At 35.8% G+C, this 27,738-nt stretch overlaps 2 protein-coding genes across 2 annotated transcripts in view; both read left to right on the forward strand.

The window, feature by feature from the left end:
* RSRC1 (arginine and serine rich coiled-coil 1) overlaps positions 1 to 27,738 on the forward strand; it is a 408,321-nt gene that overhangs the window by 351,943 nt on the left and 28,640 nt on the right. The gene's annotated exons all lie outside the window — the stretch shown is intronic.
* MLF1 (myeloid leukemia factor 1) overlaps positions 2,165 to 27,738 on the forward strand; it is a 103,394-nt gene continuing 77,820 nt past the window's right edge. Inside the window, exon 1 of the mRNA XM_081828674.1 lies at positions 2,165 to 2,169. The gene's annotated coding sequence lies outside the window, so the exon portion shown is untranslated. The remainder of the gene's footprint in view (positions 2,170 to 27,738) is intronic.

A 27,738-nucleotide genomic window follows, 5' to 3' on the forward strand; every position in this document is an offset into this window, starting at 1 on the left:
ATTTTTCTCAATTCTGTGACATAGGAAGTATTAATCTCTTTTTATAATTGAGAAAATAATGTTTAGTTAACTCCAAAACAGAATTCTTTGTAATGGACAATAGTTGCTTCTGAATACGGTTCAATACTGACTCTCCTGTAATAGAGGATTTTCAGTTGTTTTGTTTGTTTACTCAACAGAACAATGAAAATATTACCCTAAAGTTAGATCCACTCAGTGCTGAAATGTAATGCTTTTCAGTATTTTAACAACTGTCAAATTGCCCAGTCTGACTTTTTTTTTTTACTTTTACAAGTGGTTAGAACTATCCTTTAGATATAAATTATAGAGAAAACAGGTTATTTTCTCAGAGTAGTGATCTATTCTGGAGAATGTTCCATGTGCACTTGAAAAGAATATGTATTCTGCTTTAGGATGAAATGTTCTGAATATATCTGTTAAGTCCATCTGGTCCAGTGTGTTATTCAAGGCCATTGTTTCCTTGTTGATTTTCTTTTTTTTTTTTTTTTAAGATTTTTTATTTATTTATTTGAGAGAGAGAGCACATGAGAGGGGGGAGGGTCAGAGGGAGAAGCAGACCCCCTGCTGAGCAAGGAGCCCGATATGGGACTCGATCCTGGGACTCCAGGATCATGACCTGAGCCGAAGGCAGCCGCTTAACCAACTGAGCCACCCAGGCGCCCGAATAAGGGTTTCTTACACAGGTCCTTAAAGATGTTGTACCCTTAGGTTCATATTTAGCTCTTTAGCGTCTTGCTCTATAAAATGGATCTATAAAATGGCATCCTTCTCTGATTTTTAATAAAGAAAGTAACTGTTAAATAATTTTTTTGCAAACCCTAAAGCTGTTTAGAGAAAATGTTTGATAAAGCTCTAAGATGAAAACATGACCTGAGCCGAAGGCAGTCGCTTAACCAACTGAGCCACCCAGGCGCCCCTCCTTGTTGATTTTCTGCTTAGATGATCTGTCCATTGCTGTAAGTGGGATATTAAAGTCCCCTACTGTTTTCGTATTATTATCAGTGAGTTTTTCTTTCTTTCTTTCTTTCTTTTTTTGAGAGAGAGAGCATGTGGCAAGGAGGGGCAGAGGGAGAGGAGAGAGAATCTTAAGCTGGGCATGGAGCCTGTTGCAGGGCTTGATCTCATGACCCTGGGATAATGACCTGAGCTGAAATCAAGAGTAGGACACCTTACCGCCTGAACCACCCAGGCATCCCATCAATGAGTTACTTTATGTCTATTATTAATTGATTTATATATTTGAGTGCTCCCAAGTTGGGGGCATAAATATTTACAATTGTTAGATCTTCTTAATGGATAGACCCCTTAATTATAATGCCCTTCTTCATCTCTTATTATAATCTTTGGTTTAAAATCTAGTTTGTCTGATATAGGTATGGCTATTCTGGCTTTCTTTTGATGTCCATTAGCATGATAGAGAGTTCTCCATCCCCTCACTTTGAATCTACAGGTGTCTTTAGATCTAAAATGAGTCTCTTGTAGGCAGCATATAGATGGATCTTGTTTTTTATTTCATTCTGTTACCCTGTGTCTTTTGATCGGAGCCTTTAGTCCATTTACATTCAGAGTGATTCTTGAAAGATATGAATTTAGTGTCATTGTGTTACCTGTAGAGTTGGTGTTTCTGGTGATGTTCTCTAGTCCTTTCTAGTCTTTGTTGCTTTTGGTCTTTTTTTTTTTTTCCCTCCACTCAAAGAGCCCCCCCTTAAAATTTGTTGCAGGGCTGGTTTAGTGGTCATGGACTTCTTTAGTTTTTGTTTTTCTGGGAAGCTCTTTATCTCTCCTTCTATTCTGAATGACAGCCTTGCTGGATAAAGAATTCATGGCTGCATATTTTTCCAATTCAACATGTTGAATATTTCCTTCCACTCCTTTCTGGCCTGCCAAGTTTTGGTGGACAGATCTGCTGTGAACCTGATTGTTTTCCCTTATAGGTTAAGTACTTTTTTCCCCTTGCTGCTTTCAGGATTCTTTCCTTGGATGTGTATTTTGTGAATTTGAGTATGACATGCCGTAACATTGGTTGGCTTTTGTTGAATTTAATGGGAGTTCTCTGTGTTTCTGGGATTTTGATGTCTGTGTCCTTCCCCAGATTAGGAAAGTTTTCAGCTATAATTTGTTTGAATAAATCTTCTGCCCCTTCTTCTCTCTCTTCATTTTCTGGGACTCCTGTGATATGAGCATTAATTATGTTTTAATAAGTCACTGAGTTCCCTAGGTCTACCTTTGTGGTCCATTACCTTTCTTTCCCTCTTCTTTCAGCTTCATTATTTTACATAATGCTATCTTCTGTATCATTGATTCACTCCTCTGATTTGTCCATTCTCATTTTTATGGCCTCCATTTGTGTTTGCATCTCAGTTATAGCATTTTTAATTTCTGCCTGACTAGATTTTGGTTCTTTTATCTCTGCAGTAAGGGATTCTCTAGTGTCTTCTATGCTTTTTTCAAGCCCAGCTAATATCTTTATAATCGTTGTTTTAAATTCTAGTTCAGACATCTTATATCCTGTGAGTTCTACTTTCCATTCTTTCTTTTCGGGTGAATTTCTCTGTCTCATCATTTTGTTCAGAAAAGAAGAAAAAAAAAACTAGAATTGGGTGTGTTTTTGTCTGCTTGTTAAAAGAATCTAGATCCTAAAATACAATATATATATGAAAATAAACAAAAGATAAAATATGTATATAAATAAAAATGAAAAAGTTAATAAAAATTTTAAAAAAGGAAATGAAAAAAAAGAAAATAAATTTAAAATAATAATAAAGAATAAGAGCAAAAAGGAAGCTATACCTTGTTTCCCCTAGAGCTGAAGCTTTGTGGCACTCTGTGTTCAGTAGACTTGGTGCCAGGGAGTTGTTTGTGCTGATCTTCTGGAGGAGGGGCCTGCTGCGCTGATTTATCAGGCTGACTTGTTTCAGTGGAAATGCGCTTCCAGGGCCAGGGCCGTGGGACTAGGTGTAAGCAGTTCTGGCCTCCACTGGAGGCGCTGTTTTGCTCCATGAAGGCTTTCCGCGCTGATGGGCAAGATGAATATGGCTGTGCCCTGCTCTCTAGCCCCTGAGCTGAAAATTTGCTACCCCCACTCTTAAGTGAGCCCTCACAGAAGAGCAATTAATCACCGTTGTTATGACCCAAGTTTCCATCTGAACCCTGTCTTCATCCTGCCTGTGTTCGAGCTTTTTTATCACAGGCACCCAACTAAGTTTCCAAACTCCAAATTTTAGGGAATCCCATGGCGTGGACCACACTGTTCCTCCAGGGGAGGATCTTGCCACACTTTAGCCATTTGCCGCTGGTCCCAGGAAAGCTGTTGTATGACAATGCAGTAGTTCACGGTTTATGGCAACACAGAACAGAAAGCCGGCACAAGACCCGCTGGTCCCAGCCAGCTTTCCTGCTCCTATGCCTGAGAACAGTGCAGCATGATGGCGCCACCGATCTTCTTGGATCCCCCGAGGACCCAGGGGATCCTCAGACCACACTGTCACTCCTGGGATTCTGCCCCGCTACCCCACCTGAGCACCTTTAAGCCAGGCACATCCCCCACTATAACAGACTTCTAAAAGTCCAGATTTTGTGCTCCGCTGCTTATAATACTTTGCAGTAGCGCCCTCAGCAGGCTCCCTCCCTGCCACCATATCCAGTTATATCTCCCTCAAGACTACTCTCCACACCTCCTACCTTCTAAAAGGTGATTGCTTTTCTACTTGCAGATTTGCAATTTTTGTTCTCTCTGATCTCCCGATTGATTTCTTGGGTGTTCTGGATAATATGATAACTATCTAGCTGTGCTCAAGGGACAAGACAAGCTTAGGGTCCCCCTACTCCTCTGCCATCTTAACTCCTCCCCTGTAGTCACAGTTTTTGGTTTTTTTTAATTGGTTAGTATTTTTGTCGAGAAAACACTAGGTCTGTGGTTTGAATGACAATCTATTTTCCAAATACAGACTTTATTTAGGAATTCTTCACTAGAATATGTATGTTGCTCCTTGGGTTCCTTCACGTTTATTGGTATGAACAAAAGCGTGGAGAAGCTTTCTGGTTTGCTCTTGGTTCTTCAAAGTCAATTTATATTCCCCAGGAGTGGGAAAGCACTCAAAGGAGGTCTCACATATAATCGATGGTTTGGGCACAGCAGGCATCAAAATTGATGTTGTTCACCTGAAGACAGAACTGCCTGAAAACCAGTTGGACTGAAAAAAAACAGACCAGAAAAAAATGAATGTGTTTACACATACACATACTGCAGTTGTGGCAGCCAGTTAGTTAATCCTTAGTGAAAGAAAGCTCATCTGAGTGGTTATCCCCATTTTTATATTTTCATATAAAGAGAAATTATTTAGTGCTTATATTTTGCAGCCTCGGTGCAAATTTAAACTAATACCAGTTCGTACCCACTAAGATGGCTGTAATCAAAAAGACAAATAATATCAAATATTGTTGATAATATAGAGAAACTGGAGAGAATGTAAAACATTGCTTGTGAAAAGGTAGAATGCACACTTTGGAAAACAGTTCAACGATTTTTTAAAAAGTTAAACATGAATTTGCTATGTGACTCAGCAATTCCACTCCTGGAGATGTTTAACTCAAGAGGAATGAAATGTATGTGTACAAAGACTTGTACACAAATATTCATAACAGCATTATTCACAATAACCAAAAAGTGGAAACAATTCAAATATCCATCAGGTAGTAAATTGGTAAACAAGATGTGTTATACCCATCTAATGAGATACTCTTCAGCAATTAAAAGGAATGCACTGTTGATACATGTTACAACATAAATGTGACATAATGCTAGGTTAAAGAAGCTAGACATAAAAGACTATATTGTATGATTCCATTTGTATGAAATGCCTTGATAGGCAAAATGTCCAGAAATCTTGCTAGGGATAGGAACAGGGAATGTTTGCTAACTTATCTCAGCATTAATTGGCTTTCTTCCCTTTCAAACAAACAAACAAAAATTAGGTAGGGGGAGGCTCTTTCCTCCTTTAGGGCCTTTACCTGTGCTATTCTCTATACCTAAGAAGCTGGAAAGTTCTAACTTTCCTTTACCTGGCTAATATATACCAATACTTCAGGTGTCAGCTTAAATGTTGTATCTTCAGAGCAACTGTATCCTAACCTCACAGTTTAATCAAGACTCCTTGTGATACTTTCTTTAAGCACCTCATGCTGTCTTTTCATATTATTTATCACAATTGTTAGTCATTCATTTATTCAGCGAGCATAGGTGAACCATCTCATATATGCCAGGAACTCTTCTAGTCCTGAGCTACAGGAGAAAACAAAACATGGAGTACATTGTAGTGGGGAGAGATAGATAATGAACAAATTAGTAAATACAGAATATATGAAAAGGTGATAAGTGGTAGGGAGAAAGGTAGAACATGATGAAAGATAGCTTGGGGGAGGGATGTTTTTTATATAGTGTCTTCAGAAAAGGTCTGTCTAGGGGTGCCTGGGTGGCTCAGTCGGTTAAGCGTCTGCCTTCGGCTCAGGTCATGATCCCGGGGTCCTGGGATCAAGTCCCGCATCGGGCTCCTTGCTCAGCAGGGAGCCTGCTTCTCCCACTCCCCCTGCTGCTCCCCCTGCTTGTGCTCTCTCATTCTCTCTCTCTGACAATTAAATAAAATCTTTAAAATAAAATAAAGAAGAGACTCTTAATCTTAGGACACAAACTGAGAGTTGTTGGATGGGGGTGGCGTAGAGTGATGGGGTAACTGGATGATGGACATTGGGGAGGGTATGTGTTGTAATGAGCACTGGGTATTACATAAGACTGACGAATCACAGACCGGTACCCCTGAAACAAATAATACATTATATGTTAATTAATTGAATTTAAATTTTTTTAAAAAAAGAAAAGGTCTGTCTATAATAAGATGACATCTGAGCAGAGTTTTGAATGAAGAATATACATATCTTTCAAAGTTAATATTTTCTTGGTTTTCTTGATAAATCCCATTCCTGTAAATCCGTATTCTTAAAATTTGTATTGATATTGTATCTTTTTGATAATTCTTCAAAATAAGAGATATAGAACATGCAAATAGTATAATTACATCTCTTGCCAACTAATGTATGTGAATTTGTATTACACAACATCTTATCACTGCAAACACTTTGGCAAGTTAAAATATATTAGCATTTTCTCTGGAATGTCAGAATCATTTTACATTATAACCAAATTCTATCCAGATCTCTGAACATATGAAAAAAGCAAAATGATAGTAATTTCTTTTGAAGAAATGACAGAGAGTAAGAGCGTAATTTACTAAAACTAGAAAAATTACACTTTCAGACATAATGAAACTGAGACAGTCTTAAACATTGTACAAAGGCACAATTCTGACTGTTCTTCCCCTTTTCCTAGGTTAACAGTCTATTTGTTTTGACGTTTATCTTTTATATCTGTAGAGAGCTGTATGTTACCTATTGAGAGTTATTTTTTTATTGGTAAGGACAGTCTTGTATATCTACAGAGATAGAATAGCACTTTTATAACCTTCCCCTGTCTTCCCACCAATTCTTTCTTTCTTTTTCAGCAGTACCTTAAAGTAATAGGGTCAAAACCTGGGTAAATTTCTGAAATAGACAAGAAAAGCTAGTTAGTAGAAATTATTGTGAATCAGAAATCTGGTCTATTTTGTCCTAGAAATTCATTTCTTTTCTTCTCAATTTTAATATATGAAGTCCTCAGTAATGGGTTAACAATCAGGTTCTTTCTGAAAGAAACATATCTAGGGAAAGAGGTTAAAAATGGAGAGTGCTGGGGCGCCTGGATGGCTCAGTCAGTTAAGCATCTGCCTTCGGCTCAGGTCAGATCAAGTCCCACATCAGGCTCCCTGCTCACTAGGGAGTCTGCTTCTCCCTCTCCCGCTGCTTGTCACCCTGCTTGTGCTCTCTCTGTCTCTCTCTCTCAAATAAACAAAATTTTTTAAAAAAATGGAGTGCTATTCTTTTCATTATTTAATATGTAGAAGGTAACTGACTAAAGAAAAAAAGAAAAAATTAAGTAGAAGAAACTTATTCACAAAAAGAAAAACTCACGGAAGATATCAGCATCATATGGCATTTTAATTTTTCAATTTATTTTGTATCTGCTAATTATAATAGATTTTTAAAATCCATTGGATTAATAAGATCATTCTGGGTACAGCTATCAGAATATCTTTGAGAGTTTTTTAAATACAGTATATGGATTCCTAGGCCTCACTCCAGGCCAGAAGAATCAGGACAAGCCTAGTGGTTGTTATTTAATGAACCAATACCAAGCCATAGATTGGCATTTTTGAACCATTGCTCTAAAACCATTCATTTTGTAGCTAATAATATGAGATGGCCTATTATATATTTTACAAATGAAGCTGGCTTTAATGCATACAAAAGTATTTGACAACTTTGAGATTATTCAAAAGATTGCTTGGTAGACTGTGAAAATCCAAATGTTAAAGCAATGTCTCCATCATTTGAATAAGATGTGTGAGGGAAAACACTTATGTGTTCTGGATTGTTTTTTTAAATCAATCTCATCATTTTAAACCTCTTCTCAACTGAATTATAGCACCATGAATGTGGAAACCATATGTTTCATGCTTCTTTGTAATCTCAGTGCTTTCACGGTACCTTACTCAGAATAGTCACTTCTAATATCTGATGATAATATTTTCCCACTAATGATGTCTCTGCACTGAACTAATGAGTCTTTTACCTGTAATACTTTGTGATAAACAACACAGACTTGTTAGGGCAGTCATGTTTGTGATATTGCCAGTAGCTGTAAAATGACTTATTTAACTGATCCATCTCACCCTTAACATTGGCCTTATTACTGACAGATTTTGAGCCAATGGCTATCAGATATAGTCTAGAAATCTTGATTACCCCTCATTTTCTCTTCATTTTTAAAATTACAGATCCTGCTTTCAAGCTTTCAGTGTTTTTATTCAGAAGAATGTTTTCCTTAGCAAAAGTCAAGGGTAACTGTTTAGCAGCTTCAAGTTCATCTTTCACATGTATTTGCTCAGTGTTCACCTCCGGAACCAGGCAGAATTCCCACAGCATGAAAAACTACAAGGGGAAGAAAAGATTAGAAATCATACAAAGAGGGGGTGCCTGGGTGGCTCAGCTGGTTAAGCATCTGCCTTCAACTCAGGTCATGATCCCAGGGTCCTGGGATCGAGCCCCACGTCAGGCTCCCTGCTCAGCGGGGAGTCTGCTTCTCCCTCTCCCTCTGCTACCCACCCCCCTGCACTCGTGCTCTCTCTCTTGTCTCAATCTCCCTATCTCTATCTCAAATAAATAAATAAAATCTTTTTAAAAAATCATACAAAGAGGAAATGAGGTTTTTTCCCCCTAAGAATTAAAGTTCTCCATCTGTTAGTATATCTGAATGTAGTAAAATCTAGCTATAACTTACAGAAATCTATATTACTTTAGTCCCCCCATGTCCACAGTTTCAGTTACCCATGGTCAACCATGGTCCAGAATCAGATACCCTCCTTCTGACAGAGCATAGCCTAGCACTACGTCACAGTGGGTCGCATTATCACAAGAAAAGGGACAATACAGTATAATAAGATACTTTAAGAGAGACAAAGAGAAGCCCCATTCACATATCTTTTATTATAGTATATTATTATAATTGTTCTATTTTATTACCAGTTATTATTGTTAATCTCTTACTGTGCCTAATTTATAAATTAACCGTATGTATGTGTATGTAGGAATAAACATTGTATATATAGAGTTTGGTACTGTCTACAGTTTCAGCCATCCACTGGAGATCTTGGAACATATCCCCTCTGCAAATAAGGGGGTGGGGGCGGCAGGACTACTATTTTTAGAAGTTTTGTAACCAATTATTTTGGAAGAAAAGAGGTAGATAATAAATTAATATAAATTATTTTGGATTTCTTTTAAAGAATGAAAAGCCCTAAAGTTGAGAGGTCAACCAGTTGTAAATATCAAAAAGTGTTTTATTCTTTCTTTAGATTTATTCATTTAGCCTTTAATTAGCCCGGTCATTTAATTAATCTACAATTTAATGTATTTAAAATCAAAAAGATATTTATATTTATCTGAGGAAATACTTAGAGAAAAAAGTTATACATTGGACTTGAAAGTCCTCTAAATGAGAAAATTGGTTTTTTTCTGATTTTTATATTATAGTCTCTTAGAAATTAGGCAAATTATAAAGACCATGGCCTGCTTATCAGTAAATGACATTTGGGCGTAACTGCGCTGTACTAAAACTAGATTCAGTAGTGCATTTTACATGAATTTGTCTATGAACTGTTTTACCTTGAAAGGTGACTATCAGAAAAATATAAATGCAAATGTATTGGTTTGGGTTTTTTTCTTTTTTTTTAGAAGAATGCCACCTTAATACCACTTCCACTACAAAATTAAATTTTTTTATGCACTTTTCTAAACTCCCTTGGGTTATATTTATAGTCTGTGGCTGATTACAGAGCCTTATCATTAGGCCTTAAACATCGTTTAATTCATTATCATGAAGTGCATATCCAGGGGTATTGTAACCCACATAATCTAGAGCATTATCATCACAGGTATATTTACACAGGAACTCTGTGCATCTCTGGGGATACAGACCAGAGACCTCTGAAACCGCTAATTTAGATCCAATTCAACAGAATTAAGATTTCCAAACAAAATTTAGAAGGAAGGACAGCTCTGAGCTTTTAGAAAAGCCTGCAGAAACAGAAAACCACCTTGCTATTTGAAGGAGATATTTGAGCTTTATTCTTATAGGCTGGTCTGTGGGCTGCCAGCAAGCAGCATCATTTATATGGCCCCTCTGACTCAGCCCCAGAGAAAGTTTTCACAGTTTCCTTGTGAAAGATCATCATAGATTGCTTTTGGTTTAACATATGTCTAAGCCATGTTAAGTGTCAGATAAAACCCTCTTATTGGTCTTCTTGGTACCCTCCCTCATTCACTCCCTAATCCCCATCAAAGTAGAATCAGTGATCCTCCTCTGTGTATCCAGGTCACTCTGTACTGCTCTGTTCACATAGCAAAGTACTAAAAGACAAATCATAAGCACTCATTAGAAACTTGCTTGTTGAATAAATAAACTTTAATGATTTTCTAGTTCAGCCCCCCCACCCATCTCACACATTGGGAAATTGAGTTACAAATGGTTATTTATCCAAATCACACTAGAGAACAAACTAGATCTCATGATTAGGAAAAGTCTGTGAGTTTGGAATTTCGGTTGGTCAACAGCATTGGAGTTTGTTTCTCTTCACTATAACAACTGCAGTGAAGTTGCCAGTCCCTAAAGGAGGTTGAGTAAAGCAGCCCACAGAACTGCTTTGTCACACACAAAAGACAGGAGTCAAGCAATAGTAATTTAAAGAAACTAATTGAGATTATTTTAAATGTGAATCTGTATACAAACAAATATTGGAAGCTTCTTGAAAGTATGAATGTGTCCTGTTTTTCTTTTCTGTATTCCTTTCCATTTTATAATTGGATCAACTCCCCTGCTTTTTTAAATTTAAATAATAGTAATAATAATGTTTGCTCCACTAGACTGTGAGCTACAAGGCAGCAGAGACCATGTGTGTGCTGACTTTGGTATGCCCAGCACCCAGCACAGGGCAGTTAATATAATAATTAAAAATGATGACTCCCCAAGGAATTCTAAAAAAAATCAGGGAGTAAAGAGATCATTTTTAAATATGACATTGAACCTTATCAATATAGAAAGTCAACTTAATAAAATACTTTAGTGTTATATTTCCTACTTACTGTTTGAATATGCTTGTCTATTTTTGTTCTCAGTTTTCTTTTTCAGTAGTGAACTAGCAAGTAAGTGTGGTAAAATTCACCTTTATGAAGACAAAGCTACCAGTCAGTAAAGAAAAAAACAAATAGATGAATATAGTTGCTGAGGATCTCATCCAAAAAATAAATTAAAACAAAAGATTTAAAACTATAAATTCAAAATGTATTTGCATGTCTGAGTATTTTCATATAATTAGTAAGCCTACTAGACTTTTATGTTTTACCTAAGTAACATAAGTCTTAATCCAGCAAATATTATTCTTTAACTGAATTTTTTATGTAACATTTATAATCAAATCCATGATGCTATAAAGAAATTGAGTTTTTTAACTTCTAGTTTTCCGTTAATTATTCTTCTCTTATCTGCCATTAAGAAGCAGCAGTTCTCCTAAAACAGCTCTTGGATTTTTCAACAGATGGAAGTTTATCTTAGATCAAAACAAAGCTTCTGTTTCAGTGTAGTTTTGCCTAAAGGCAGGCGAATAGACTAGAAGACTCCTTAAAGTCCCCTCCATATCCTCCCTATATGTTGTTGCCAAGTTTCACTAAATAGATGGACCCTATAATACCCATAAAAGAAGATAGAAATTACGTACTTTTCTCATCAACTTTCATGCTTTGTAAAGTCATTTCACCTTTATTATTAAAAAGTTGGGCCTCAGAATTATAGTAAACAAATGTAATACTTTAAATAAAATTATTGTTTCTCAGCCCATTGGAAAAAAGTTCTTATTTCTCCACTTTACAGTTATAGTATCCCTACGTTATTTTTATTGTAATTGTATTGCCAAATCAGGTGTGAGATTCGATGTTGGATGTTACATGTAATCTGCACAGAAATCAAATTATTTAACCTCTAAGCCCACAATACCCCCTCCTGCTGGTTTGCTGTTAAATATTCAGTATTTTCTTGTCATGAATACGAATGGAGGACAAATTAGAATCTACAGACAGCTGACCTGAGCTTCAGATTAGAGACTGGGGGGCTTGTGCTGTTTTAAATGTTTTAATTATCATAGTCCCAGTAGCCATTTGAAGGACACACATAAAATCATTTTTCAACAAAAGAAAAAGAAAAAGCTTCATCTTCCTTTTTCTTCTTAATGTGAATGTTTGAGTGTGATTACATTTGCACTTCCATTGGAACTATGCTAATTTGCTGCATGAAATTAGGTCTATTAGTAGTAATAATTTTTATTTTTTTATTTTTATTTTTATTTTTTTTAAGATTTTATTTATTTATTTGAGACAGAGAGAATGAGAGAGAGAGAGCACATAAGAGGGGGGAGGGTCAGAGGCAGAAGCAGGCTCCCTGCTGAGCAGGGAGCCCGATGCGGGACTCGATCCAGGGACTCCAGGATCATGACCTGAGCTGAAGGCAGTCGCCCAGTAGTAATAATTTTTAAACCACTAAACATTTACAGTAGTATTTTCTGTTGGTGTGTGTTTTCCTTGTAGGAAAGATGATGTATATTCCTCATTTTATTTCATAAGCTATAGATATGTGTTTACTTGTAAATCCTAATTTAGACAACAGGTCTGATTGTTCACATTCAGTGTGGCGAAAATATATGGGAATAATGGACTAATTTAGATGTGAGAGCATGTATTTGCATCAGCAAAATGTAGAGAACCCAAGTAAAATGAGCTAGAAAGATCATTCTGGGAATGAAAAATATTGAATGCTTCATAGTTTGAGATTTATTCTTATATGTTGCTGCTCAACTAAAAATTTAATAGAGTTGAAAGGGTCTGAGTAATTAATAACTAGAATGTTGTATTGGCTAATGAAATAAAAAAATAAAAATTTTTATCGGCATTTACAAACCAAGGAGATAATTTTAATTTAATTTAATCTTTAAAAAGATAAATTTAAGGGTTTTTAAAAGTAACTTTCATTAATATTCATTTTCAAGAATATATTATTCTGATGCCTACAGTCTTGAATTTGCATTTTTTGTTTCTTGTATATGTTTGTGTAACATCGATTTGATTAGTTATGCCTGACTAGTAAGCAGTGAAACATTTTTATATACTCTTGGGAAATAAATTTGGCAGAAAATCAGCATGAGTAGATTTAATTATCACTCTGAGACCTTTTCCTTTTCTAGCTTAGTGATCCTGAAACTCCATGTGTCTCACTGAAATCTGTGTGGACGCTAAGCTTCGCTTCCCAATTTGTTCCTCCACGCAATGATAAGCCAAGCAATTACTGGTTTATTGATTTTTCATCATGGCAAATTTAAAGTTGATTTTTTCCTGAAAAGGCAGGGGTGATTAAGTGTTTCCCCTCGGTTTAGTACAAGAGAGCTATGTGGCAGAATCTAATATCCTGAGGTCAACCTTGGCAGGCAGATAATACGGTGTCTTGGCCACGTGTTAAAGAGAGAAATCAGGGCTACAAATGTGATAGGATATATGTGGAGACAGTTTAATTTGCTCCATTTATATGAACAAGTCATGTGGCACATGCTTGGAAAACATCATTTTGAATGGGCTTAGAAGTGAGGCCCACGTGGGCAGAAAGAATGAGGGAGTACAAACAAGAAAGATGTTATTAGTTATTAAGGGAATTCCACTATCATTTTTAAATGAAAATAAGTAAACCATTGGTATCTAAGATGTTCAAAACATAGAGGGAAATCCACACATGCCATTATGAAGATTTGCTGCTATGTAAAATGTAAAAATAAATCACCTGTCCTGTAAGCAAATTATGATTAAGCTGTGCATACTAGTTTAAAAAATATATACATTCTAATCTCTTCAGGCAGTCCTCTAGCAGTGGTTTATTTTTGTGCTTTTCAAAGGTAGAAATTTTTTAATCAAATACTCAATTCTTGATTCTAAAATAATTTTTAAATGCTTTGATCAGTATTTGGAAATAATACTATTTCATAGAAGTTACTAATTACTAGTTGTAAATAGGAGTAGAGATAAATGGACATTATTGTGGGAAGCTTTAAATCTAAGAATAGTAAGAAGGCTCATCAATAATTTGATTGAATACTCACTATAATTCTTGTATAAAATGGAAGTGTTCTGGTTTTAGCTTTTCCAGTTATAGCAAGCAAATATATTTGCTAGAATATAAAATAGAAGATGCAATTTTCTATGTGATTGTTTTTCTTAATCTATTATATGAAAGCTAAATATTTTACTGAAACGTTGAACAAATTTAACCCAGTCCTAAATCTGCAGAGCCTATTTTTCAACTGGTTTTATTATTTTTCAGTATGATTTCTCAATATTTACTCATTAGCAATCCACATTATTAAATGTTTATCAATATGATTCAGAAAGATTCTAATTGTTTTCCCCTGGTAACCTAAGAATGAAGATTGTAGGCTGCTTTATGTATTTTGTTTACTAAAAAGTCCCCTTGGTTGTATCATCAATCATTACCTGACGTTAATTGTAGATTGTACTTTTGGTGAATAAGTGAAATAATGCCACATTTTTAATATCCAAATATTTGTATTTCTTCAAAAAGATAAACATTTAAATCCCTTTGAAACAGTGGTGCTAAAAGCAAATGTTTTATTATGTACGTTAAGCCAAGCTTAGTTCTGATTCCAATATATCTTTTTAAATCTTGCACAAAGGATATAATATAAATATATTAATATCATTAATAGCATCTGTTCTCTCACTAAGCACCAAAGCAATGTACAGCCCCAGAGTTCTGCCTCTGATCAAGTACTTTCCTATGAATTAAAACCCATGTGGCTAGAATTAGATTGCACTTTCCATTCAGGAACCCCTTTTCTACTTCATCAGTGGATGAGCTCTGAAGTGTTGCGGTTTTTATTTTTTCTCACATCTAACAGTAACTATGTGGCTACTTTTTGAAATTGGTGAATCTGCCACCTCAAAGTTATATTTTGAAAGATCTGTGGATTATTTTTAGTCATGTGGCAGATTTACATGAGCTTATTTTCCAATATAGGTTGACTCCTAAATTACACGACTATGATTTTCACTGACCTGAAGTTATTTAAAGACATTTCCCCTGAAACAATAAAAATTGCAGAAAAAAAATTCTGCCTTTAATTAAAAAAAGTTTTCTACCTGGGTTGATGTGATGTTCACATGTATGTGAAATACCCATACAATACTTAAAAGAACATGATTAGGACATGATTTGAAAGGTTGTTTGTAAGCATCAGAAACAAAATTAATTTTTGTTTCAGCAAGTATGCTTATTTGTTCAGCAGCCATACTAATTATCATTTCTCCAGGTAGTAAACAGTATTTTACCACACACATCCTCATCCCTTCCCCAGAACCATTCCAGATATTTTCAGACTAAGAAAATGGAAATATATTACTCTTCTTTAAATGTTCTTCCCTCTACCAGCCTTCAAGTGTTAGTTTATATAATGACTAAGTCATAATTAACCCTTTACCTGACTTCTAGTGTTGACTGAGCAGCAGTGACCTCTTACAGTTAATGGTTGTTCAAAGGAAGAGGTCAATATGGAAACTGGATCACTGCCTTGCTATTTCATTCATAATCCTTCTGTTAGCAAAACCCCAAATCTCTTCCAAACACCATATTAAATGCTTGGGCTCTGAAGATAAATAAGGCAAGGTTCTTGCTCTAAAAAAGTTTGCAGCCTATTGGGGAGATATGTCATGATATGTATAAAACAAAATAAATAAGTATAAAACAAAGTAGAAATAAGCTCCAGTAAAGAAATACAGGTCGACTGCCTGTGAGAAGGGGGAGATTGCTTGCAGCGGAGAGAATTGGGGGATGCCAGGAGGAAATTGCTTACATTTTTCAAATCTGTCAGTATGAACAAGCCTGGAATAAACATGTAGGTGGTGGGGGAGGTGAGAGAATGGCTTTTGAGTGCTTTTACCAGTACTCGTACCTAAACATACCTTACCTAACTTCAGCCCCACAACAGCCCTGTAAATTATGTGTTCTCATTTTGTAAGGAAGGAAACTCGACAATTTAAGTGACCTTGAGCAAGTCATTACTTACCCCTAGTAAGTAGTAGAGCTGGAACTTGGAAATTCACATTCTAACTTTATACTCTAACTTTACACTTCATCCTTGGAACTATGTTACAGCCAGGTAGCCTACACAGCAATTGGACCTTGATCTTGACTTCACAGCAACATGCTCTGAGCTATCCCAGTGCTTCCCAAACTGGTGTACATCAGAATCACCTGAGGGTGATTTTTAAGATATTTAGATTCCAAACACCTTATATTTTTTGGAATCTTGAGGGAGTCAACCCAAGAACCTGTATATATTCTTCAAGTTTCTGAGGTGATTCTGTTTTTTTAGCCAGCACTGCTGCACAGACAACATCTCTATATAATTGAACTACCAGTTTCAACCATAATTTACCACGTACTGACAAGAATGAATATATAGTCATGTATTCATATTTAATCATATTTCTTTTGCTAACCAGTCATGATTATTTAAATATTTAATGGTATAATTTTGAAAGTATCAGAACTTCCAATCAAAACTTGCAGAATGGGTGTCAGTAACTTGCAAGAAAACCCTGCAGGCAGTAGTGGAGCACCCTTTTAAGAAAGACTGCTTCACAGATACTCCTAATGGCAAAGAACATTACTGTGAGCAGAAACATAGACACCAACAACCCTGAGTTGAAAGATTCAGAAAAATTATATTTTGAATGTGAGAAAGTTTTAGGAATACCGTAGTCAGTCTTTTTATATACGTACAAGAGTGATACATAATTTTTTAAACTCTGTTTCCAATCTAAAAGAGCTCTTTCGATAGTTAAAAATTCTAAGTGATAAGAAAGCATTGTGCCATGGTTTGACAGCTTTTTCTTTCTTACTGATATGTGAAAGAATTGTGTATTACAATCAGTGGCACCTTAGGTTTGATGAAATATTAGCACCTATGTTATATTATTTTTGTTGTACTATTTTATCATTTAATTTCTCTGTTGTGACCTGCCATGTTCAGCTCAGATAAACAATTCTTTGTGATGATGACTGACCAGAGTATGTTTCTCAACCAATGCTGAGAATATTGGAAATTTTAGACATTAAAGAGGAGGTATTTAGATATTAGATATTAGAGTATATCAAGATGTTATTAGAAACGCTAGCAAAGTGTCCATTATAAAATTAAAATTCCCTGATAGTTTTTTGTTTGTTTTGATTTTATTTATTTGAGAGAAAGAGAGAGAGCGTGCACGAGAGAGAGAGCATCCCAGTGGGGATGGACAGAGGAGAGGGAGAAGCAGGCTCCCCGCCGAGCAGGGAGCTGGATGCAGGGCTCGATCCCAGGATTCTGGGATCATGATCTGAGCCCAAGGCAGATGCTTAACCAACTGAGCCACTCAGACGCCCCTCCCTGGTAGTTTTTAAAATAAAATTTTGATTTGACAGGTGAAAGAGGCCATTCCCACATTAACCTCTACAGTTAAATGAGTAGCTTATTTCTAACTAAGTTAAGCCAGGAGATGAGTCTCTTTGTTTAACACTTCTTAAAGTAAAAGTTAACATCCTGCCTTTATCTAATTGCTATCAAAGACATTAGCCTATTTGGCTCTAGCGTGATTCAATTGCATGAGGTCATGCAGCCTAGCTGTAATAACTTAAAGTGCTTCACTCGGTGATAAGAAAATATATTAAAATGCTCTCAGGTTCATTAGTTATTGCCTAAGGTCATGCTTTATGGTCAGTCCATTTACCAAAGTTTGTTGTTAATAGCACTGACCTGAACTCACATTTTTAAGTCTTTCGATATAAGAAACATATTAAGTTTTAAGAAATTATGTTTGTATTTTAATCCACTTAAAGTTGTTTATTTTCACTTTTCCCACTTGGTAGAAGAGTTGGAAATATATTTAATGATACCCTGTCACTAAAGTATACATAAAAGATTTTTTCTTCAGCCTTGATTTTGAAGACAAATTTTAAAACCTTTAACAAAAAAATTCTGCTATATAAATGGGAAGGCTTTGATTTAATTTCATTTTTACTTTGATTTCAAATCCTTCTCTATACTTTCATAAATAACCAAATGAGAGCGGGTCCCTCCAAGTCCACCCTTTGTATCCTTTATGAGCATGTGTTGCTTCATTAGGCTGGCTCAACCACCTGGTGTGGAATCTTTGGTCTCAAGAGACTCTGTCAACATCTGGCATTAGCTATGATCTTTTTATGTATGCTTACTCTTTCTATTGACATTTTAAAAAGAAAGAATGTGGGACAAATTAAGAAATTATGTATAGGACAATATAAAATAAAGCTATAATGGATCTGATATGCTATATTTTACATTACAGTAGATAGAAGAAACAAACCAGTAAACAGAAGATTAATAAGTGTATCAAATTACTTTATTTTAGAGCTTAGTGTGATATATATGATATAAAAGATACACTTGGAATATTGTTGGTGGAGTTATTAATCTAGGGCAAAATCTAATCATCCTTAAAAAGAAGTGATGTATTTCAATCTGCTATTAAACTTTAGTTGTACCTTTTTAGTATCATTTTTAATAGATTAAAAATATAGGATGATTTGATAGTAAAACAGGAAAAGGGGTTGCTATTTTATTAACTTTCTGAAAGATTATATAGTTGAATTTCTGAACTAGGGAATATTGAGATAATGTGTGAAAGTGAGTGTTTTCTTATCACAGAACAACCAAAGAACATCATCCATTATGACCTGAAAAAAAAGTAAAAGAGGGTATTGGGTAACTATAACTGAACTAGTTACAATGGAAACAAGTATACTATGGCTGGTTTTTAATTGAAAATCTATTTCTTTATTACCTTAAAGAATTTTTAAATAAATATAACAAACAAACAGTATTTTTAGTATAATTCTTTAAATTATCCTATGTACTTAAAATGAAGCAAAACAGGCACTATGGGCAAAAATAAAAGCAATGTTTGGTATGTTTTTATAGATGTAGTCATTCCATGTAGTAGTATGTAATATTTTTATTAGAAGCAAATTATGAATGAATTATCAAATAAAGTATAGCTGTCATTTGTATCTATTTAATTTAGATAAGGTGAACATTAGACTCCATAACGTGTAGGTTTACTTACGGTATGGGACAATGTTAAGATCATATGTAATAGATCTGTAGGTGAACGGAGAGAAATTTCTTCCTGGAGCTCAGAAGATGGAGACTTACTCTGATCTTAATATGCTGACCTGCTGAGTAATCTTGAATAGTGTTCATATTACACATGCGCAGCTAAGATTGTGAAGATTGTGCAGCTATTAAATGCATTACTTTTATAACTTAATGGGACAAAGATTAACAGCAGCATTGAGCACTAATTTAATATAACAGATTCACTAAGTGTAATTTTAGCAGTTGAAGACAAACCTCTCTAATAACTGGCGGGGGGGAGGAGTGGAGACATCATTTATTATTCTGATACTTAAGTGAGGTCAGTACATTAAACTATATAAAACTTTTGCTTTTCAAATATTATCTTTTCTTCCCTATTTTGAGGTCAACTGAAACTGGTCATTTTATCATGGTTTTCCTGGTTAATGTGATTTATGTAATAGATATCTCATTTCCTGTTGTCGACTAGGAAATAGGCCAGAAGAAAGAACTCTAGAGGAAGTAAAGTAATAGCTATAGCAGTACTTTCACTGAAAACGTCTTTGCTTCATGGAAGACTTTTTTAAAAATTTGACAGAAAAAAATGGGAAATATTCTTAATGTAGGTCCCTACATTAAGTGGATATATAGTGTATAAGATGTATAGTACCCTATTTGTGAAAAGATGTAAACTTAAACTGGCTTTCATATTCAGATAATTCAGTCAAATTCTAAATTATTCAGGATTATGGGAGTACCAGGATTTTGTTTTTTGGATTTGTTTTTTGTTTGGCTGTTTGTTTTCCTGAGTAGGTGTAGGCTCTTTAGATCCCAAATGATGTAACTGACCTTGTTAAAATTGTGTTGTTTTTAACTAAATGGCAGTTCCTAAAAGTGGACTTAAAATTTTAGATTTGATTAACCATTTGGAGTATATAGTGACATAATATTATTGGACAAATACTGTCATCTTCAGTTATCAAATTATGTGCTGAAATAGTGAAAATGAAGGTACATCAGTATAGTATTCATGTATGATCACAGCACATATCAACAGTCAAAACCTTCAGTACTTTCAGTACTTTTGACACCGGTAGTATGGGTTTACCTTATATTTTGATATATTGAAGAGAATTTTTCTTATCTCAGTAGCATTTGTTTATAAAGTTTGTTTTAACTTCTGACTTGTATTATTTAATATAAGCCTTTCCTAACAGTGTTAAATAATAAAGACAATTTTTAAAGTCATAATGTATTGGGCGCCTGGGTGGCTCAGTCGGTTAAGCCACTGCCTTCGGCTCGGGTCATGATCCTGGAGTCCCGGGATCGAGTCCCGCATCGGGCTCCCTGCTCAGCGGGGAGTCTGCTTCTCCCTCTGACCCTCCCCCCTCTCATACTCTCTCTCTCTAGCTCATTTTTTCTCTCAAATAAATAAATAAAATCTTTTAAAAAAAATAAAGTCATAATGTATTTTCAATCAAATAGTACTCTCATTCCAATTGGATAGTTTTGAATAAATCTGCCAAAGCTACTCATAGGCTATTTGCACCACAGAATGCTCTCTAGATAGCTGCAGTTGGTGTAGAAAATTGATCTAAATGTGTTCTGCTCCAGGACACACTCCAGGAGTAGGCAGTAGGTGGGGATGTTCTTGTTATTCTCCCTTTCTTTTTTTCCTATAAATAAATTGCCAGTGAGTTCTGGGTAAATGACTTCCATTCTCAGATACTTTTCAAGTTAACATTTCATTTCTAAGTGCCATTTTGTCCCTCTCTGTTCCATTAGAAATAAGTGACGTCATAAAATGACAGAGCTGTGAGGAATCTTAAAGATCATATCTAGTTCAGCTGTCTCATTGCTCTCTTACTTTATAACTAAGAATTCATTTTCCCCCATCCCCTCCACTCCCCACCTCAAATAGCACCCCTACCCCCAGCTCACCAGAAATGTGCTGTGGTGAAGAGGAAAAAGCAAAACCAGGTCAAGGGGAGGAAAGTGACTGTGGTTCAGAGAAAGAAGCTCTAAATGTCATCTTGCTTGAAAAAGTAGCCATTTCTATCAGGAAAACTTGCTCTGGGGGGACAGTCCTTACTACAGCAAGAGGTAGAAAGAGGCAGTCTAGTATGTTATGTTAACTAACTCTACTCAGTTGTTCCTGACCTGACTCTGGGGTTTTAGGATAGCCTATATCTTCATTTATCTTCAACAGAGTCAGGGAATTCTAGGAAGCAGAATGAAGTAGAGTAAGACTTGTTAAATCCCTTATAACAAATGCTACAAGAAGCCCTAATCATCACCTACTGAGTTGACGCAGTAGGTCGCTGTTCACAACTAAGCAATTGCTGAGTGAGTAACTTGCCTTGGAGGCGTGAATAAACTTTTATCCTCTCAACTCGGGAGTAGAAGCTTTTGAAGCAGTTTTAGTCCGGTCCCATATTCATGTTTTGAGGTTTGGACTTTTCATTTGTTTTCTTTTGAGGGGTGAACATGGCAAGAGGAGTCTACGCAGAGAATAAGAAATATTTTTTGTCCTATGCCTTCCTTTTGGAGTTGCTTCAAAAACAACTTGTTCTTTTTTTAAAAGATGCTCCATAGATGAGCCAAACTAGAGAAAATAGATTTTTTGATCCATCCAAAGAAGTTATATTAGGAAAGATTTGAGGCTAGAATGAAAATTATACTTGAAGTTGTTTTAAAAAGGAGGGGGTGGTTAAAGGTTTAGCAATGAATTCTTGAAATTTTTTATTACTTCAATATTATAATATTCTCTCCTTTATCTTGAATGCAGTGAAATATTTTGTATTCTCAGGGCTCACTTAGCAAACAGAGGAGCAAGGTAGCCCAATCAGAGCAAAGAAACCTACAGTGTGCTAATAATAAGCACCTTGTCCTATTTGTGCTTTCTCATTTGGTTTTTTTTTTTTTTTTAAGATTTATTTATTTATTTTAGAGAGCGCGTGTGCACAGACCGGGGAAGGGGCAGAGGGAAAGGGAGAGAAAGAATCCTCAGGCAGATTCCCTGCTGAGCGCAGAGCCAGACTTGGGGCTCAATCGCAGACCCTAAGATCATGACCTGAGCCAAAATCAAGAATAGGATGCTCAATCGACGGAGCCACCCAGGTGCCTTCTCTCTCATTTAGTTTTATGCTCACAAGAATCTGCTAAGGTAGGTAACATTTTACAAGTAAAGAAACTGAGTCTTAGAAAAGTTGAATAATTTTTTGTAGTCACGCGATTAATATGACCAGAGCCAAAATTCAAACTCAGTTTGTATATCCCAAAGCCTTGATTTTTTTTTTATGTTGTCTCAGTATCCATAAAAAAAAAAAAAAGAATAAACTTGGCTCTAAACAACAGCAGTTTACAAAGTAGAGTATCAGTGAATACGTATTAAGTACATAATACCTTATTAAATACAAACAAGTACTTATAAGATGTGTCCCCTCAAAAAGCTTCTATTTTTGAAATTTGATTCTGTAGATACTTTTAAGGTATATACGTAATCTTAATTTATCACATTATATGTACTTCCTTTTCATAAAGCAGTATCTCCACTGTGGTCCCTGATTATGCACACACTGCCCTCAGTCACTCAGGAAACTCAGGTAATGGAAATGTGTTTTAATGACAGCTTAAATCGGGGGGTCAGTATACTACAGCCGACCTGCCAAATCCAGCCCACCACCTGATTTTGTAAATAAAGTTGGAACAAAAGCCACACTCATTGTTTGCATATTGTCCCTGGCCGCTTTTGTGCTCTAACAGCAGAATCTATTAGTACAACAGAGACGGAATAGCCTGCAAAGCCTAACATATTTACTGTCTGGCCCTTTATGGGACAAGTTTGCTGACCCCTGGCCTAAATCAATATCATAGTAATTTTAATATCAAAATATAATTATGAATATAATATAAAATAAAATTATACACATATATGTTATATATGGTATATGTATATGTATCTTCACACACATATAGACAAAGTATACATAAAAGAAAAATTATCTGGGAAGTATCTGTTCTTATGTGGTATCTGTGCCCCTGTTCTCCTTCACCTAACTGCTTTGCCCTGGTTATTAAATATTAGTATTACATTCCTAATAATACATATCTAGGGGATACAATTGAGACTTAAAATGTATTTTATGAATACTTATTCTTCCTATGAATAAGAACTTTGATTATATGTATTTTTCACATTTTTGCATACTTGAGAGTTCGGGTTTCTTTCTTTTTTTAAAAAAAAGATTTTATTTATTTGAGAGACAGAGATAGCAAGAGAGAACACAAGCGGGGAAGAGAGGAGAGTTCAGGTTTCTCTTTGAATAGGATAGTCTTATAGTTCTCAGACTTCAGTGTGCCTCAAAATCACCTGGAAATTGACAGCACCACTCCCAGTGTGTCTGATTCAGTAGGTCTGGGATGGGGACTAATAATTGCATTTCTAACAAATTTCCAGCTGATGATGATGCTTTGGTCTGGGAACCACACTTTGAGAACCACTGGAATAGACCTTGAAGATGGTAAAAAAAAGGGTAGCTGGGACCCATGAAAGCATTCATTGAGATAGCTTGACTCTTCTGAAAATTTACTATACTTTCCCAAGAGAGGGTCTATGGCATTAAAAGGATTTGATAAGTAGGGATGAAAAAGCAAAATACAAAATAGGATATACTGTAGAAATTTGTAATGGTATAATCAACAGATGTAAGGTAACATGTAGTAAAGAAGTGTTAAGAATGGAAGGACTATATTATTTTTTAATTGAAAGACCTACATTCACATACTGACGTTTCTACTTACTGTTTGTATGACCTTGGCTGTATCACTTAATCACACTGAACTTCAGTTCTTTTTTTTTTTTTTAAGATGTATTTATTTATTTGAGGGCGAGAACACAAGCGGGAGGGGCAGAGGAAGAGAGAAACTCAAGCAAACTCCACGCTGAGTGTGGATCCTGATGCAGGCTTGATCTCATGACCCTGAGATCAGGACCTGAGCTGAAACCAAGAGTCAGACGCTTAACTGACTGCACCACCCAGGTGCCCCTGAACTTTGTGTACAAATGAAGAAAACAATGCCCATTTCACAGGAATTTTGTAAGGACTAACTATATGAAAGCACTTTTGTAAAGTTTATGCAAGTGTTAGCTGGGAGGTATGTGATTTCAAAATCTTGATTGGGGAAAGAACTAAAGAGCCTATCTATTAGGAAATGATCCCATCTTTAGAATAAAGGAAACCTTTAAAGTTTGTTAGAGGAAGACAATGATCAACACTGACTTCACTGAGTTATTAATTTATTAGATTCATTTGTTATGTATTTCATTTAAATTCTGAGGTTTGGCATTCAAATTTCCATTAATTTGGACTGTTTAGACTTTTGAGGTTTTCATTTGTCAAAATTGTTAGCTCATGGGTATTACTAACACAGATATTGATGTGTAGCTTTGGCCTATTAGCTATCAGTGGAAATCAGAAAATCAATAAACTTAATAGCTGTTCATTACATAGTTGATGCATTTGCAGGACTATGTGGAGTACTGTCAGCGAGTAATCAATTCAGTCAAAATCTATTACCAGATCACTGCCAGAAGTTTTTTATAATATACTGTTTTATTTATGACCTTATATAGCTACTACAGCACTTTTTTTACAAAGCAGGTTTTTGTCTTAAAGGATTCATATTGCTTATAATTTGTCGTCTTTTCACCCAGTTGGAAGCACCTACCAGCTAGGAGTTATCATTCCTAGATTAACCCTCTCTTGGTATAAGTAGGGCTGTAGCTCTCGATCAGCTTCTGCCCTAGGATTAATCCCATCTAGTCCATTCACTCAGCCAGCTTATACTTTACGAATTTCTCCTATGTGCTAAGTACTGGGCCGGGCTTTTTTGTAGTATATCAGCTATTGGGTGGAGGAATGTATAAAACTATAATATAAGGAGAATAAAATAAATACCATGCTGGGGGTTCCAGAAACAATAAACTCTAATCAGTGGAATTTGGGAAGACTTCATAGGGAGTGGCATTTGAGCTGAATTTTGCAGAGGTAAAATTCACTTTGTGAAGACTAGATGATAGACATTCCAGCCTGAGGGAAGAACTTGAAAAGAAGTATTGCATGCTATAGAAGTTCATAGAAGGGTTCCTAATCAGACTTACAGGTCAAGGGAAGATTTCTGGAGAAGGTAAATTATAAGGGATTGAGGGTTAAGGAACAAATAAGAGCAATCCAGATGAAAGGGGGAAAGGATAGGAATGTACTAGGTAGAGGACATAACATTTGTGAAACCTAGAGATAAGAGAACATAGTTCCTCAAATAATTGAGACCTGAATGAAGTTTAGTATGGCTGATATCAAGTGATTCATGTAGGGAATTGATATTCTCCAAGTATAGAGGCCTTATCATGCAGATTTACAGACCCTTCTGTGAGGCCACTAGGTAGCTCAATAGGTTAAGCATGCGACTCTTGATTTTGACTCAGGTCATGATCTCAGGGTCATGAGATCAAGCCCTGCATGGAGCCCACATAGAGTCTCCTTGAGATTCTCTCTCTCCCTCTGCCCCTCTTCCCCTCACACTCGCTCACACACTCTGTCTCCCCCAAATAAATAAATAAATAAATAAATAAAAATTTTCTTAAGATTTTATTTATTTATTTGAGAGAGCGAGATAGTGAGAGAGAGCATGAGCAGGAGGGAAAGGGAGAAGGAGGCTCCCTGCTGAGCAGCGAGCCCAACATGGGGCTCCATCCCAGGGTCCTGGGATCATGACCTGAGCTGAAGGCTTAATCAACTGAGCCACCCAGGCATCCCAATAAATAAATAAAATCTTAAAAAAAAAAAAAAAAAAAGGAAACCTTCCTTAACAGAGAAAAACACTCCAGAAATTCATTAGAGCTAGAGATTTACCCACGGAACAGATTTTTATAGGTGATACTAAGAATGTTGTTCTAAATAAAGTGCCTTGTTCTAGTAGCAGCACCTTGAAAGTCCATAAAAGAATAATGTTGTTTGATGAAAGTAAATGGCCTTTTTTGTGTATGAAATAAAAATGTGACAGTTCTTCCTTTGTAGTGGGGTTAGGATTGTCCTGTATTCAGAAAGAAGAGTTGGGGGGCAGGGGGGGAGATTTCAGGAATGCTGGTTTCCAAATTTTAAACAAAATCTTTTTATAAGAATTCTTTTAATCAATTTTTAATCTGGGTCATTAGGCTTTTTGTGTTGGTTTGTTTCTTGTTTTTTAAATATTCTTTCCTTCAAATAATATTTGTTGTTTGTTTCTGAGAGCTTCAGCCAACCTCAAGGCTACGATAACCAGGCTGTCCCCACCTTCAAGAAAGGAGAGTGCCGATATTTAGGAACGATAGGAGGTATGAGAGAAGCAGCAGCTGAAGCTGGGGGAAGTGGTGAGAGTGTCCCATGACACTCCTGTCCCATGGGACACTCTGACACCCTGTTACAGAGCCAAAGATCTTCCCTGTCTCTCCCCATCCTATTTGTTTTCCTTCTCTTTTCTTTCTCATCTTTTTCTTTTTATTTCTCCTTCCTGTTTTTTCGTGCCTTTTGTGTGAGTCTCTTTATGTCACATAGGCCTCCCACTCTCTCTGTATCTCCTTCTTCCCTAACTCCCCATTTTCCTTCTTCAACTGGCCACAATATATAACTGAAGTTTGGGTTATATTTGTTATACTTAAATGTCATTTTGTTTCCCTCTTCTTTTAAAATACATATAAATGAAATGTTTTCTATTTCTCTCCAGATCTGTTCACTTTTCCATATATGTAAGCATATGGTTTGCTCACTTATATATTCTGTCTTTTTTCCCCACTATGGGTCAGTGACATTTAACTGAAAAAAGATCAGTCTTTCCTCATTGACTATACACAACAGGCTAGGAGGAAGCTGGTAGGGGTCATCCTCAATTGCTATAAGTGCCCTACAGATGCTTTTAGCAGAGTTTGCGTTGGACTATTTTCCTAGAGTCCTTGTAGCATAGAAGATATTATTACTAAAATGATCTGGGAAGGCTTCTTACAAGAGTCACCACGGTGACAACATTCTACCTGATTTTTAACTCTAACATTTTCTAGGCACAGGCATCACGTCCATCACATAACATCACAGCATGTTCATTTTGGCCACCCTGTTCTCACCACAGGCACTACCCCTACTTTACTGTATACCCACATTCAATAATCTTCATAATATGTTAAGAAGACTACATTTTTGCAAAATTAAAGTTGAAAAATAATAATCTGGTACCAAGACTATACTAAAAACAAAAGAACTATTTATATAAAATGTTCACTTTGGATAATCTCTTTGATACTGCCCAATAATTTTAAGATTATTTGATAAGTACTCATGGAAAAATGATTCTGATTGTTCCATGATATAAGATTCAGAATTGATTCTTTAATAGAACATTGACACTCTGAGTAGTGTGTTATAGAAGATAAAACATGGCCTACAAGTCAGAGAGGTATGACTACAAATCCTAGCTCTGCCATTTACTAGCCATTTACCAACTGAGTGGTTTCTCATCATTACAGACCTCAAGCAGACACGTCAAACTTCACATCCATCCCACTGTGTTTCTCCAGTAGTCCCACTGTCCTAAGTCAAATATGGCACATCTTTCTTTTCAAACCTACCACATCTTCTTCTCTGGGTGCATGCTTAGCTGATGATCTACCTCATACTTCCTTGACAAAATAGAATCCATTAGACAGGAACTTCCTCATCTTTCACCTGCACATCTGTAGGCCAACTGGAATTTGCTCTGATCCTTTTCTTCCTTTTATATT

The sequence above is a fragment of the Leptonychotes weddellii genome, chromosome 1 (genome assembly GCF_054177405.1).
Source record: "Leptonychotes weddellii isolate Sample4059 chromosome 1, ASM5417740v2, whole genome shotgun sequence".
Taxonomy (NCBI): domain Eukaryota; kingdom Metazoa; phylum Chordata; class Mammalia; order Carnivora; family Phocidae; genus Leptonychotes; species Leptonychotes weddellii.